This window comes from Hibiscus syriacus, unplaced genomic scaffold (assembly GCF_006381635.1).
Source record: "Hibiscus syriacus cultivar Baekdansim isolate YM2019G1 unplaced genomic scaffold, ASM638163v2 tig00110216_pilon, whole genome shotgun sequence".
NCBI classification, from domain to species: Eukaryota; Viridiplantae; Streptophyta; class Magnoliopsida; order Malvales; family Malvaceae; genus Hibiscus; species Hibiscus syriacus.
In genome coordinates, this window is record NW_024062632.1 from 142,067 (window position 1) to 156,968 (window position 14,902).

General features: G+C 35.5%; 1 long non-coding RNA gene and 1 pseudogene across 1 annotated transcript; one reads left to right on the forward strand and one right to left on the reverse strand.

The window, feature by feature from the left end:
* Positions 1–751: 751 nt before the first annotated feature.
* On the reverse strand, positions 752–11,142 carry LOC120114022 (annotated as a pseudogene).
* LOC120114023 lies at positions 7,131–13,312 on the forward strand. Its single transcript, XR_005515356.1, has 3 exons — positions 7,131–7,329; positions 11,654–11,660; positions 13,302–13,312. It is a non-coding gene; the product is annotated as an uncharacterized LOC120114023 (long non-coding RNA).
* Positions 13,313–14,902: the final 1,590 nt, after the last annotated feature.

Sequence of the window (14,902 nt, forward strand, 5' to 3'; positions counted from 1 at the left end):
TGGTTTATGACTGTATGCCATGGAGCTTTGTAAAAACTTAGGTGCAATGGTCAAAACTAAATCCAATGGAGATTTGCTTTTCTGTCATGATTCCGATGTCTACACACCACCTTGATGTTAACTTGACATGAATCTGTTTCAGATGTCTTCTGTGATGAAAATTAAAAACACCAGTTAATGCCAAAATTGCAGGTGGTGCCCATGAGAGTTGGATACAGATGTTTTGACAAGGCCATCTGTTGAATATAGAGACAAAACCAGAGGTTCATGCTTTGTAGTACAAGCAGAGAAAGAGGTGCATTGTATTTGTAGTTGTATGGCTGTTATTGTTGTGAATATGATTATGGATATCATTCTCAATACATACACCAGTACACTTTGGAAGATGCTATTTTTTACTCATTCTACACAACAGTGAATTAAACAGTCATTGAGGATGAGAGAGCATTTCAATTTCCTTGTTCTCCCTTTTCAGAAGAGCTAAAATGGAACAAGTTTAACTGAGCTCGTTGTTCATATATTCGATTCGAATCTCATTATCTACAACACCATACAAACTTAAAACATGCTCCAAGATATAAGCCAGATAAATACCATAAAAACATCATAAACCTAACATCAACATATTATACTAGAACAGCCAAGTGCAAAAACAAGGCAGATCCTGCCAACTGATCTTAGTTCCACTAATTATTTTGTTATTACCCCACTTTTCAATCTATCTCATTGCACCAAAAGTGAGGCAATAAATAAAACAAAATCTCCATGAACAATAGATGATCAAGAAAGAAGTGAAGACTGCATGTAACATCAGAAATACTCCCAACATGTGCATTGATTCAGTAACACAACATCACCACATCAAGATAAACTCGCGGGTAACGGTAACTCTAGCCTAACACAAAACCTACGATGACAACAGTGACTTATATACTGTACAATAAATACGATGTACATGGAAATTTCCTCAACTCAGCATGCCTAGTAATATTCTCTCACCAAATGCAGGAAGCCTCCCTCTTCAGGCAGGAGAGGAGTTTTACAAAGAGGGCATGTAACATTCCAATAATTCAACCAATTTCCAAGCACGCCTTGTGAAAGAGATGACCACAGGACAAGTAGTTAATCTCGGATTTCGGCTCAAACTGAGTCAGGCAAACCGAACAGTCATGCTGTGGCTGCTTGCAGCTGTATAGGGCATCAAACCGAATTGCTGGGGTCCTACTCCGGAACTCCTCAACGTAACCATCAGGAGTATTAAGGTGGAACTCAAAAGGTTCTGAGGGAATTTCAGCAAAATCCGAGGATGACTAGAGATGAATACCAACAATGTGAAGGATTGATCGGATTATGCCTTTAACTATAGATATGGATTAAGCTGTGTTTACTAAGAGTATACATAGCACTCCTTCTGATGGAGTTGGAAGACTTGAGAGACCCATTTTTGTATCAAGCAAGAATTTTTGTGGGATCCAGAATAGAAAAAAAGTTGTGCAATTTGAGATGTTCAAGGATTAGTTTAGCACAAATGATTTTAAAACTAATCAAGCAAAGATGGAAATGATGAAACTCTTTTGTTGATATATATGACCTGGAGAACATAAAACACACATTAGAATAGCATACAAAGATAGTAATCAATGCAAAAGTTATCAAATTATGCAAATCAAAAAGGTAAATCATGAAATCTACAGCCTCAAAGATAAACAAATCAGTGACCAAGACACAAACACCATTCCTAAAGTGAAGGATGATCACCATAATTGATTTTGAAAATTACCTTGAAAGCAGAGGGGAGGACACCTTCAAGACCCAGGTAACCTGCAAGAGAACCAGGATTCAATTTGTAAAGTGATACCACTTGAAAAATCACCCAAGATTTCTTATTTTTGACATAACGATAAATAATTAGTCCAACATTGACAAGGATGGGTTAAAAATGGCATCTTGTTACTGACCTCATTTAAATACAAGAGTTAAGACACCCAACCTACTCCATGAAGTAAAAGCTCAAAGAAATAGTAAGATGAAACATCTGGAAAACAAATGGCCAATTGTGATTTCAAATGAAAAGCACCCAATAAGTGAATTTAGAGCATTCAATACTGTCTATCAAGTTAACAACATCCCCCACTAAAGATTAATGCTAAACAAACCACCTTGTTCTTAAGCTTTGCTTCCACCACCAAGATCTAGCCATACCCAAAACCTTGATGGTAATAAACATGCTGAAAACATGTAATCAAATCAAATTTGTAATAAAAAGATGGTACTTTATGCATCAACAAGGTGATCTGAGATCTAACATATCCATCCATAATATGAAAATACACCCATAAAGTTTAATTAATATCCATCATTGGCTTTCATTATAGAAAGGGGTGGAATCCATTTTTTCTTTATACAAAAAAAAAACTTACACAAAATTGGTAAGCAAAGGTACAAAGAAGTAAACAGGAACTTTTCTTTCAATGATACCGATGAAACAGAGGGTAGAGGAAACTGGGGTTTTAACAGAGAAAGAAATATGTAAGCTTTTTGAAGTTCTGGCAATGGCTGCTGGGATGATCCTTTTTAGGTTTATATAACAAACCCCCGACCCTAACTCTGAAACAAACTGTGGTTAGGATTCCGGGTTTTGCGGCTTCTTTATCGTGGTTACTTTATATCATCAATCTGTCTTTTACTTCAGCTTAGTCTTTTCGTGTCTTTAAGCCTCGTAACCTCCATTTTTACATTAGACTATACTAGGTCCTGAGCTGTTGTACACCGTTTTTTAATTTAATTAAAATATTATATTTAAAAAATAAATACTATCAAAGACACTAACTTTTAAGTAAGGTACTTTTAAATTTTGATATTATAAATGATTTTTATATATTTAATTTTGATTGATTGATTAATAATAAATTAGATGTTTGTAATTATAAAAAAAATTAAGTGTAAATTAATAAATGATTTTTTACAATATTTAATTTTGATTGATTGATTAATAATAAATTAGATGTTTGTAATTATAAAAAAATTAAGTGTAAATTATATGAGTAAACACTAATTTTTGATTTGTTTTATTCTGGTCATTGATTTTAAAAATATTACATTTTATAATTTATGTAACCCCCTCAGACCCATGCAGATAGCCCGATCCGATCTGGAGTGTCACATTAGGCCACTGAAGCGACCCACTGTAAAAAAAATAATGGAAAATTTAAAACTTTTCTTAAAATATGTAAAATCATAAAATGGTTTATCATTATTAAAAAATAAAACAGGTTTTTCAAACTCAGATATAAAACAAAATAAAATCTACATGCCCCCTAATCACATGTACCATTCTCTGAAAGCAACGCCGGAAGAACTCCCTTATTGATGTCGACAGCTGCACTGGTACAATTCTTGTAACCTGTCATGATGAGTAATAGAGTGAGCTTCGGAAAACTCAGTAATACAGAACTACCAGATGATGTTACATGACATGCAGTTAAATTGAAAGCCATATAATTTCCTTATTGAATCAGACGTATACCCGTTGCGAAATAATCTGGGGTTCCATCAGTAGTTCATCAAATTGAAGCCATGAAGATCATAGTTCATAGGAAGCATTCAAAGTATGACATTTTCAGGAGATTGAATAGGATGTCTAGTGTGTTCCATCAGTACGATAAAATCATAATATGTACACTGATCAAATGATAGTTCAGTAAAATCCCATAAACCATACTGTAGTGGAGCTTTTTAAACTTGTATTTTAAAACCATCTTACAAAGAGTTAACCTAAGGGAACATCTTAGGGCCTGAGAGCCTACCCAAGAAAGTTCGGGGCTACGGGGCCTACCTAAGAACACATCTTAGGGCCGCAGGGCCTACCCGATAATGATCTCAGGGTCGCAGAGCCTACCTAAGAGTCACATTAGGTCCATAAAATTTTTTCAGCTTTATCAGAGTTGTACTTTACAAATCTGTATCTCCAAGATACAGTTTATACAATGATACAAATCCATAAGCCATCACCGTTAAGTCGGTGCATCCATAAAACAGTAACCATAAATTTCAGTGTACCACATGTTAAAACAATAAAACACTTTTTCAAAATATAAGGAACACACTAGAGAATCCAAATATTTTTCAGATGCATTTTGTAGCTATCAGAATGGATAACATGAACTTGTGCAATTTGATCGGATTCCAGGAATAAGATCTTATTGAAGAGAATTCATTTCTAACCGATCTAATCAGACATTTCAGATTGATACTTTAGAATTCCACTAAGTTTCCATGTGCATTAGGAAAACGTTCAGGAACCTTTATACATAATAATTCTAAATTCAGATTTACTACGATTGATTCCATTACCCAAACAATCAGGGGTATTCAGGAATATACTTTGAATTCATAGGATTTCAGCCCAATTGAACCAAATGAGGTATTCATAATCTTTTCCTCTGCGTTACTTGCGTTTTCAAATATGACCGAAGTGATTTTAGATGAAAATATAAAATCGAAGATTCAAGTCATTTACAATTTATGACTATCGATCGTATTATCAAACAACTGGAGTTACACAACTACCAAACTGATGCATGTCAACAATTCAATTCATTATCCTTCCAGTGTATTCACTCTTTAATACCATAATGTAAATCCATAGATTATCCCCATAATCATCGCTGAATAGATCTTCCAACGGTCTTTATTTCATTTCTACGTTTCAACGATGTCAGGAAATACAGACGTACTTGATTCATGGTACAACCCATTAGGACAATTCATCATGTAAGTTCAACAGTGTTTCCAAACTCATCCAATCACTTATTTAATCATCAGTCATTGAGGTAACTTAATTCATTCAACAATCAATTCTATCCCAGTTACTTTAGAGTTTTCCATAGTAATTCAGATGTTTCTGAATTTCAGATACATATGGTATTTCCATTCAATTTAATTTAGTCATATAATAATGTCAATATGGTATTCGTGGTTGATTTGTCTCATGAATATCCACTTCTTAGTACCGAATACGCTATAGAGTTGAGCTGAGCCAATTGCTTCCAGAATTGTCATCGATCTAAACTTGAGAAGACGAACACACATTCAAGTGATATTTATGCCATTCAAGTATTAACATAGCTTTAGGGTTGATCTACTCACTTAAATTGTGTCCATTACTTTTAAGGGTAGTACAACACCTATGTTTATTTGAATTCCTTAATTAACCCAAGACATTTACTTAGTCTAGGTCATAAAGGCATTTTGGTCATTTTGATGTTCAATATTTTCCATTCATTTCAAAGCTTGATGATATCCATTTATTCCTGGGCTTGGTGATATTCTTAAGTCATTTCTATTACAGGAGTATTTTGGTTATTTTGCATATCCAATGCATTTCAATATGTCTCTTCCGTCCGATCTTATTATTTAATTCAGACTTATCATATATTTCATTCCCTTCGAACAATTCTGACAGAATAGCACCCTTGATAAATTTATTCTTCAGGTATTTACTCACAACTCGGAGATTTCCAAGTTAAAAGTCATTTCAGATATTACTGACGAATTATCAGGAATTTTCCATACAAAAGTATGATCTCAACAATTAAATCAGTAATTTATCAGTTTAAATACAAATTCTTAGGTTACTTTCTCATTCAGCGTCAACTTGGATTATTTTTACCACTAAATGGCATTTTCATAATTTCTTAACCAGATAATTTCAGTATTAACTCTTAACAAAAATAACTATAATTTAGAGATCCTATGATTAATCGCTTTCCCGAACATTCTTTGATATTGAAATCATTCCTTAACAGACTTCTAATATCTTGCACAACCCTCTTAGGGTTAAAAATCGATTATTCAAATTTTATAAGCAAACTAGCATTTCTTATGCACATCTGTAGTATTATCAGATCAATAAGTCTTTCAAGAGTTATTAATCAATTTCCAAGAACAATTATTGTCATTTTTCAACATAAGGGTATTTTCGTAATTTTACCAAACCGAAGTTTTCTCAATTTTCCATACAAGTACCTTTAACATTTAACCTTTGATGATATAAAAATATAAGTTGCAAAACCAGAATGATTCATTTATAACATAATCACAAAACTTAGTTTAATACCAACTGTCCTCCAATTCCTTATATTAATCATCTAAACCATATTTCATTACCGCATTTTTATCGTATTTGGATCGAGTGTAGAAAAGAATTAACTACACAAATAAAACCAAACCTTATCTTATTTATGCATTTATCAATATCAACATATTCCATAAAGCATAAAGAGATAGTAAAGTATTACCTCGATTTTTGTGCAATACTGATCGACCATTAAATTCCATTCGAACGCCCTCGATCTTGAAATCATCTTCCAATAATTCCTCAAATACATATTAACAGAAATTTTATCAAAACGGAACTTAATTCCGAAAAACGGATCGAATCGGGTGACTAATCAGTGACAAACATCTTACCGGATTTGAATTTGGCGAAACGGACCTCAAAATCAGAACATCAACAAAACCCAAGATATTAGTCTTAAATTCCAGCTCACCAACTTGATTTCTAGCTTCCAATATTTTTTCTAATGAACACAGATACTTTATCGTACAAATACGACTTCCAATAATTTTCCTTTCAATAAAAAAATAACTTATTAAAATCTAATTAATAATTTGGAAACCCAATTTGCATAACTAAAAACTTAAAGAGCTGGTAATATTTAATTACTAACATCATGGACTAAATTGATCTTGTAAAAACTATTATGTCATAACTATAACCACTTGGAAATTAAGAGACAAGGTAAGATCTCACCAAACTTGGATGACATACCTTGTGGTTTACCCCTTTTTTGCATGATATCTACAATTCCCCACAACCCACGTGCTTTACTATTTCTTCACTCCATACTTTCTTTCACGCATACTTTCTTTACTTGCTTCCTCATTTTTTTTTTTTTTATTCTTTCTCCTATGGAATTCATTACAGATTTTCTTCAAAAGGGTCGTCTTCCCAATACCGCCTTGTCCACATAATCTAATGGTCCTAACATTTTCATTCTCAATTGCTTCCCATGCCTTCTCAACCGCAGAATCCAAGCTAACAGTGTTCTCCAATGGTCACTCGGGCATTAGAACTCGGTTACGTGGTAGCTTCAAAACGATGGCAGAGTATGAGTAGAAAGACTCCGCCTTACGCAGCAGCTCCGTCACGGAATCCATCTTCTTAAAGAATCGCTTCCCGATCTCGTAGGTGGACTTCAGGTTCCTCGGGCAGCAATCTCCTACACATTTGTTTTTGAGTTCATCGTCGCCTTGTTGAACAATTATGTTTAGTTCGCCGAGAATGGTTTCTGAAACCCCTCAGGAGAGAATCTAATTTTACTCATAGCACTGTCAGTGTTTTGCATCAATTCACGCATGAGTTCAGGGTTCCTTGCAGCTTCTAATATCCATCGAAGAATGCTAGAATAGTTAAGTATATGCCCAAGCTCTGGATTGTGTTGATTGCTTTAATATATGTATTATTGGGCGCACCACTATTATAATAAAAGAAAATAATCGAATTACAAACCGAAAAGATGAATCATAGTTGCTTTCTCTGTCAGACTCCAAAGACTTTTGTGTTTATGATTGAGTTTGTATAATAATTTTTTTTTTCAATCATAGAATGCCAACTCAATAATTTATCCACTTCTACCTACTATATCATTCTCAATTTGTTTATTAATACAATGATATGATAAATAATTATTTGTCAACCAATTTCATATCATTACTCATATTTAAACGGAAAGAAATCTAATCTCATATTGGAGTATGATAATTTATGTTATTAGTTTATTATATTTTAGTCACTGAATCGTAATATTCGTTAGTTTAATCTAACACAATAATAAAAAAAATGTTAATTTCAAATTTGACTCTTATACTTTGAAAAACTTATTTTTCATCATTTAAAAAATCTAAAAACACTCTTTTAAAAAAAAAACTTCTATTTTCTAACTCAAACTCTAAATTTGGTGCTCCTGACATCTTTAGTTGGTGTTTGTGTTGTTTCCGATGAAGGGAGTTGGACCAAGCACATCAAAATTGAACACTTGTCTCTACAATCCATACCAAAGCTTGAATTTCCGAGTTATCGTAAATAACCCTAAATCAAAATCATTCAGCAACGTTGTTCCTGAGGCAAAAATTTGACCTTCTATATCGACTCTGCTTATTTGTGTGATTATGTCATACACAATCGTCGAACTCTTCTTAAATCTCAAGAATTTTAAGCAAAACGATACTTTGAAACTCAAGATCAATCGGATCTTGAATAATTCGGGTTATACATGTTGATCATGAGAGAATATAATCGATGTTGTGGGCTTGATTTATACAAGGATAGAAAGCGGGGTTGTGGCAGTGATTGAATGTGATGATGTTTGGAGTAACGTGACGATGGGTCTTGCAACTAGAGCTGTTTGTTGGGTTGCTATAGATATAAGGTCTGTTACAGTTATCAGTACGCTTGGCAAGTTGACGATTGGAGCCGTGGTTGTCAAGATAGTTCCCAACCTTTCTGGAGTTCCTATTCACCAAAGGTAATACAAACGATGACAATGACATCAAGTCTAGGGTTTGAGTTAGAGAATACAGATTCTTTTTAGCAAAAAAAGTCATTTTCAGGGTTTTTATGAGGTAGAAAAAATGAACTTTTAAAAGCTTGAGAGTTAAATCAAAAATACTCCAGCTGACGCCCAAGACAAGCTAAGCATCAGCTAGTTATTCATTTCACGTGGACAGTGGCTGACCGTGATGTTTCATTGCAAACTTAGGTAGCTACGAATTCTTCTAATAAAATGGACTCGTTCGCTTGAGCGGGGGCGTTGAGCCTCTGGGCAGCTTCAAGGTTGTACATCTCAAGATCCAGCCGTCGCACTCCATGATTCCAAGCAATGTCGAGACAATCGAGAAGGGCCCAAAGCTCAGCTTGGAATAGAGCACAACGACCTATATTCCTGGCATAACCTAGAATCCAATCACCTTTGCCATCACGGAGAGCACCTCCACCAGTAGCAGTTATAGTAGCTTGGTTCATGGCACCGTCAGTGTTAAGTTTTATCGCACCTGTGCTTGGCGGTTTCCAGTGGCTCTCCTTCCTGTACATCCTGCTGTTATTCAATTATATTTAGGGTAAATTATATAATTGACCACCTAACTATTACACCTTTTTAAATTTAACCATCTATCTTTCAATTTTATCAATCAGGTCATCCAATTATTTAAATGTATTCAATCAAGCCACTTGTCGTTAACCTTTAACAGAATAGAAAATAACCTCAGTGACCGAAAATGCCTTGTAATATACGATTTTGACCAACTTTTTTTCGATTTGCCAAAATGACCAACAAAATCGCAATGCGATCTCTAAATCGCAACGCGATTTTGACTATCGCATTGCGATTTTCCAAATTCGCGTTGCGATTTTCTAAAATCGCAACGCGAATATGTAAATCGCAACGCGATCTCCAGTATCGCAAATCAGTTTCCAGATTCGCAACGCGATTCTGACTATCGCAACGCGATAATACATAATCGCAACGCGATAATACATAATCGCAACGCGATAATTCATAATCGCAACGCGATTCTAACTATCGCAATGCGATAATACAAAATCGCAATACGATTTTTCAAATTTACGTTAGTCCAAATTCGTTGCGATAGTCCAAGTTTACGTTGCGATTTCTTAAAATTTTCTCTAAAAAGATAGTATCCGCGCGGACGTGTCGAAGACACGTATTACCACGACCACACGTGGGACGGCGGCGGCGGCGGTGCGCGAGAGTCCCCTTTATTCTCTTCCACTCAACAAGGAAGTGGGAAATCCAACCTTAAATACCCATTCCCAATAGTGTTTCCCATACTATGTGGATTGAGCATTGCAAACACTTGAGAATCTTTTACACTATCGCAACACATTCTTTATTGTTTCAAACTAAGACCTTACAAATGGCTTGGGAATCTTTTACACTATCGCAACACATTATTTATTGTTTCAAACTCCACGTGAATTTGGAATAGTTAAAATGTAAACTTATTTTGGATTTTTCACTATCGCAACACATTTTTCAAAATCGCGTTGCGAATCTGGATATTCGCGTTGCGAATTTGGAAACTGAGTTAAAAAATTAGAGTTCGCGTTGCGATTTTGTTGGTCATTTTGGCAAATCCAAAAAAAGTTGGTTAAAATCGTATATTATAAGGCATTTTCGGTCAGTGAGATTATTTTCTCTTAACATAATTGAATACATTTAAATTAAAGGTTAACGGTAAGTGGCTTGATTGAATACATTTAAATAGTTAAATGACCTGATTAATAAAATTGAAAGATCGATGATCAAGGTAAAAAAGACAATAATTAAGTGGTCAATAGTATAATTTACTATTATATTTAATATAAAATAGTATAAATCACAACGCATATACATGGTTCATTTCTCTTTCTACATGTTTAGGGTTTAAGACAAGTGGAGTGAACAAGATTGAAATTAACCGTCAAAAGACCAATTGCATGGGGCATCCAAATGGCACTAAATTAACAATATTTATATCCAATCATTTTTTTATATAGTTTATTATGCATAATCGTGTTTAATATATTAGGATAAATTATATATTTAGGTAGCCACCTATTTTCGTGGTTTCATTTTGATCACTCAATTATTTTTCTTTTCAAAATCATACCTATTGTTATATTTTAGTCGCTCACCTTTAAAAAATTAACGATGATGATAACGTGTTACTATAAGGTAATATCATATTATCATTGAAAAATAAAAAGGTACCATATTAATTATTTCTATTATCTTTTACGAGAGTGATCAAAACGTAACGTTATATACGATTTAAAAAAATAGTTACGTGATCAAAACAGAATCACAAGAATAGGTAGATGACTAATATATAATTTACCCCGTTCTTAATAGTTTTTAAATTTTAACATATTAATGTTATAACATATTATTGTCTTTTATATTGTGTTGAATTGTATTTTATACTAAGAAATCTATTAAACATGCTTTACCTCGTTCAAAGTGTATGAAAAAAAAGATGTTTCACGGTTACAAGTAGGCTTGGCTACTTTACTTTCCACCGGCTTCCATCTTTAATAAGCTAAACAAATTGGCAAGTTGGTTTTTATGGAAACCAAGATGATTTTTTCTAAGCTACGTTATGATCAACGTGTAACCCCTAGACCCCCTATGCGTTTCGACTAAGTCTAGTGGATCACATTATAATTATTAAATACATTTTTCGCAACCGTTATTCCATCAATATAAATCACATTATAAATAACATGGAAATTAAACAATTTATACTATCAAAATCCAACTCGTAAATATAGTACAAATAAATAATAATTTAATTTAAAACATGTCTTCAAATTCAATCACAATAAACCAAGGAGTAGTAGCAAAAGTGTTATCATTATAAAATCCGATATTTTAAAATAAGGTCCATGTCACCAAAATAAGTCACTTGCCAGATAAAAACATTACAATCTGATTTACTCAAGAGATATGTTGATCCTCCAAGTGCTCGAACCAAGGTATCTACCCAACAGTATCTGAAAGGGGGAAAACATTTTCAAAAGGTGAGCTAGGCTCAGTGTGTCCCAACATTTCCATAAAATCACAATAGGTACAATCATAGTCCAGTAATCTCACAAATTCGTAAAGAGTTTAACTTTTTGAAAATCATAGTTTAAACCCTTTCTGGTACACCATCAGTATTCCCAAAATTATTTTCCATATAGCTTACTTTATCACATAGCAAAAAGAAAGCCGACTTAAGGATAGGCTCTGAAGCTTGTATCCTTAAGCCCAAGTCAATAAGTCCATATAGCTTACCCTAAGCACACAGCAAAGGAAAGCCGACCTAATGAACATCTTGGGCCCTCAAGAGTCACATAGGCCCAGTTAGCTGATCAGAGCTATTCCATCGTATTTCAATTCCAAATTCAATTGCAACCGTGACATAAATTCCATAAATCCAAAAACATGGTAATCATATACCATTTCAAAACAAAATTAGATAGCAGCCATATTCCATAAATTGTCACATTAAATTGGTGCATCCATAAAACAATAGCCAAGATTGCTGGTTTCACCACGCTCTGCTACAGTTTCGAATGGGTGAATACTGGCACACGTGGTTTAACTGATCTAGAAGAGCTGGGTCGAGCTGTCGAACGATCCGGAGAGTCTCTTGTACCTTCAAAACAATATTATCAGTCTCAAATCCTATTTAATTGTTCAAAGCTAAACTTCTTAAGTATATACGTATTTTTCGAGTTTGACTATCAATTTGAGGTATTTTGAGTCTGAATTTGGCCAAACGGATTGTGGAATCGGAATCAGGGCGTCGAAAAACATAAAGTATGACTTTTCAAAAATTCAAATTCTTGGTCAAAGTCAAAGTCAACCACTTTGACCGTAGATTTGGAGACCTTCGGAAAGCCATTTTAAGTTTTGGTCAAAGCAAGTCAACGGTTAACGGTAACGGTCAACGGTCGGTCGGGTCGGGTCAAGGGTCGGTCGGTCGGTTAGACCGGTCAAGCCGGTTCAGACCGGTCAAACCGGTTGAAACCGGTCAGAACCGGTTGAAAACCGGTTTAAACCGGTTTCCAGTAGCCACTCGCCCTGCGGCGCGTGAGGCGTCCTCCGGGGCCCTAAAAATCCCGGAAAAATTTCTAAAAATTTTGAGCGATTTCAAGATACTTACAACAATCGGTTCAAATTTTTGAACGGCGGAGAGCTCGATTTCAAATCGGCCGAATCTTTGACTGCACCACCTCCTCACGCGCCGCCGTCTACGGCGGACAGGTTGACACCGGTGAACTCGGAACGCACAAGGAACACGATGGTGCGGGAGATGTCGTAAACGGAGCAACGATCAGCGTGAATTTAAGATTTCCTCGGCGATAGAGCTAACAAAACCGTCGCTACTTTGACTGGAAATTCCCGACGTTTGGCCGCGTTTCGCTTCAATTAATTTGAAGGGTTTGTTCCTCGCTCGATGATGACACAACGGTGGGTTTAAAACGATGATCGGAATTTGGACGGCGTCGGAATCGGAGTTGGAAACTGCGTATGGGAAAGGAAAATTGGGAGCATTTTGGTTCTAAAAATCAGAACCAAATGTACGCTTATAATCAAAGCTGCCGACAGTTTAGGGTAAATTCAAGGCTTGGTCCTTGGATTTCCTTCACTTCTAAAATGGCCTATAAACTCTCATAAATTTTGATTTAGTCACCAACAATTTACCAATTTTCACAATTAACCTCTAAAATTTCAATTAAATATTATTTTGTAAATATTCGGGTTGTTACAATTCTCCCCCTCTACAAGAAATTTCGTCCTCGAAATTTACCTTATGAGAATAGTTGAGGAAACTGAGCCTCCATTGACTCCAATGTCTCCCAAGTAGCTTCTGAGGGGCCTCGATTACTCCACTGAACTTTGACCATTGGAATTCGTCTATTCCGAAGAACTCGTTCATCTCTCTCCAAGAACTGAATGGGCTCCTCTTCATATGACAAATCAGGTCTCAACTCTACTTCTTCAACCTGAATAATGTGACCTGGATCTGGACGGTATCTCCTCAACATTGATACATGAAAGACATCATGAATACGACTTAGCTCAGAAGGCAACTCAAGCTGATATGCAACAGGTCCTACCCTCTTCAAGATACGAAATGGTCCAATAAATCTTGGACTCAATTTACCCTTACGCCCGAATCTCAATACTTTCTTCCAGGGTGAAACTTTCAAAAAGACCCGATCTCCCACTTCAAACTGTATATCCTTCCTTCTTTGATCTGCATAAGATTTCTGCCTATCAAATGCCTCTTTCAGACGGTCACGGATTAATCTGACTGTGTCCTCCGTCTCTCGCACTAACTCAGGTCCCAACGTTTTCCTATCACGCAACTCAGTCCAACAGATCGGAGTGCGACATTTACGCCCATAGAGCGCTTCATAGGGTGCCATACAAATGCTGGTCTGATAACTGTTATTGTAAGCAAATTCAGCCAACGGAAAAAAGTTCTCCCAACTACCATGAAATCGATTACGCAACCCCGCAACATATCCTCCAGAATGAATTACTCTCTCAGATTGACCATCAGTTTGTGGATGAAAGGATGTACTATAATCCAATCTTGTTCCCAAAGCCATATGTAACGCCTTCCAAAATCTCGAAGTAAATCTCGGATCTCGATCAGAAATAATAGACAATGGAACACCATGCAATCTGACAATCCCTGAAATATACAATCTTGCCAGCTTATCCAAAGTATAATTTACTCGCACCGGAATGAAGTGATAACTTTGTAAGTCTGTCAACAATCACCCAAACTGAATCTTTTTCGAAGGAGTCATCGGCAAGGCAGTAACAAAATCCATAGTAATACGCTCCCACTTCCATTCAGGAATCTTGATAGGCTGTAACAAACCTGATGGATGTGATGTTCTGCCTTAACTTGCTGACAAGTCAAACACCTAGCCACAAAGTCAGATATGTCTTTCTTCATACCAATCCAAAATACCTCTCTCAAATTCCGGTACATCTTATCTCCGGGGTGCATAGCATATGGACTACTATGAGCCTCAGTAAGGATAGTCTGCCTCAACTCAGCATCATCAGGCACACAATATCTACCTTTAAAGCATAAAACTTCATCCTGATCAATTGCGTAATCTGTGTTTGTCCCCTGCTCTACTTGCTCAAAGATGGAAAGCAAGGAGCTATCAAGGGGCTGCTTAGCTTTGATCTCATCAACCAAGGTCGGCTTAACTTGCAATTCTGCTAACAAAGTGCCATCGTCATATAAATTCATCTTGGCCATT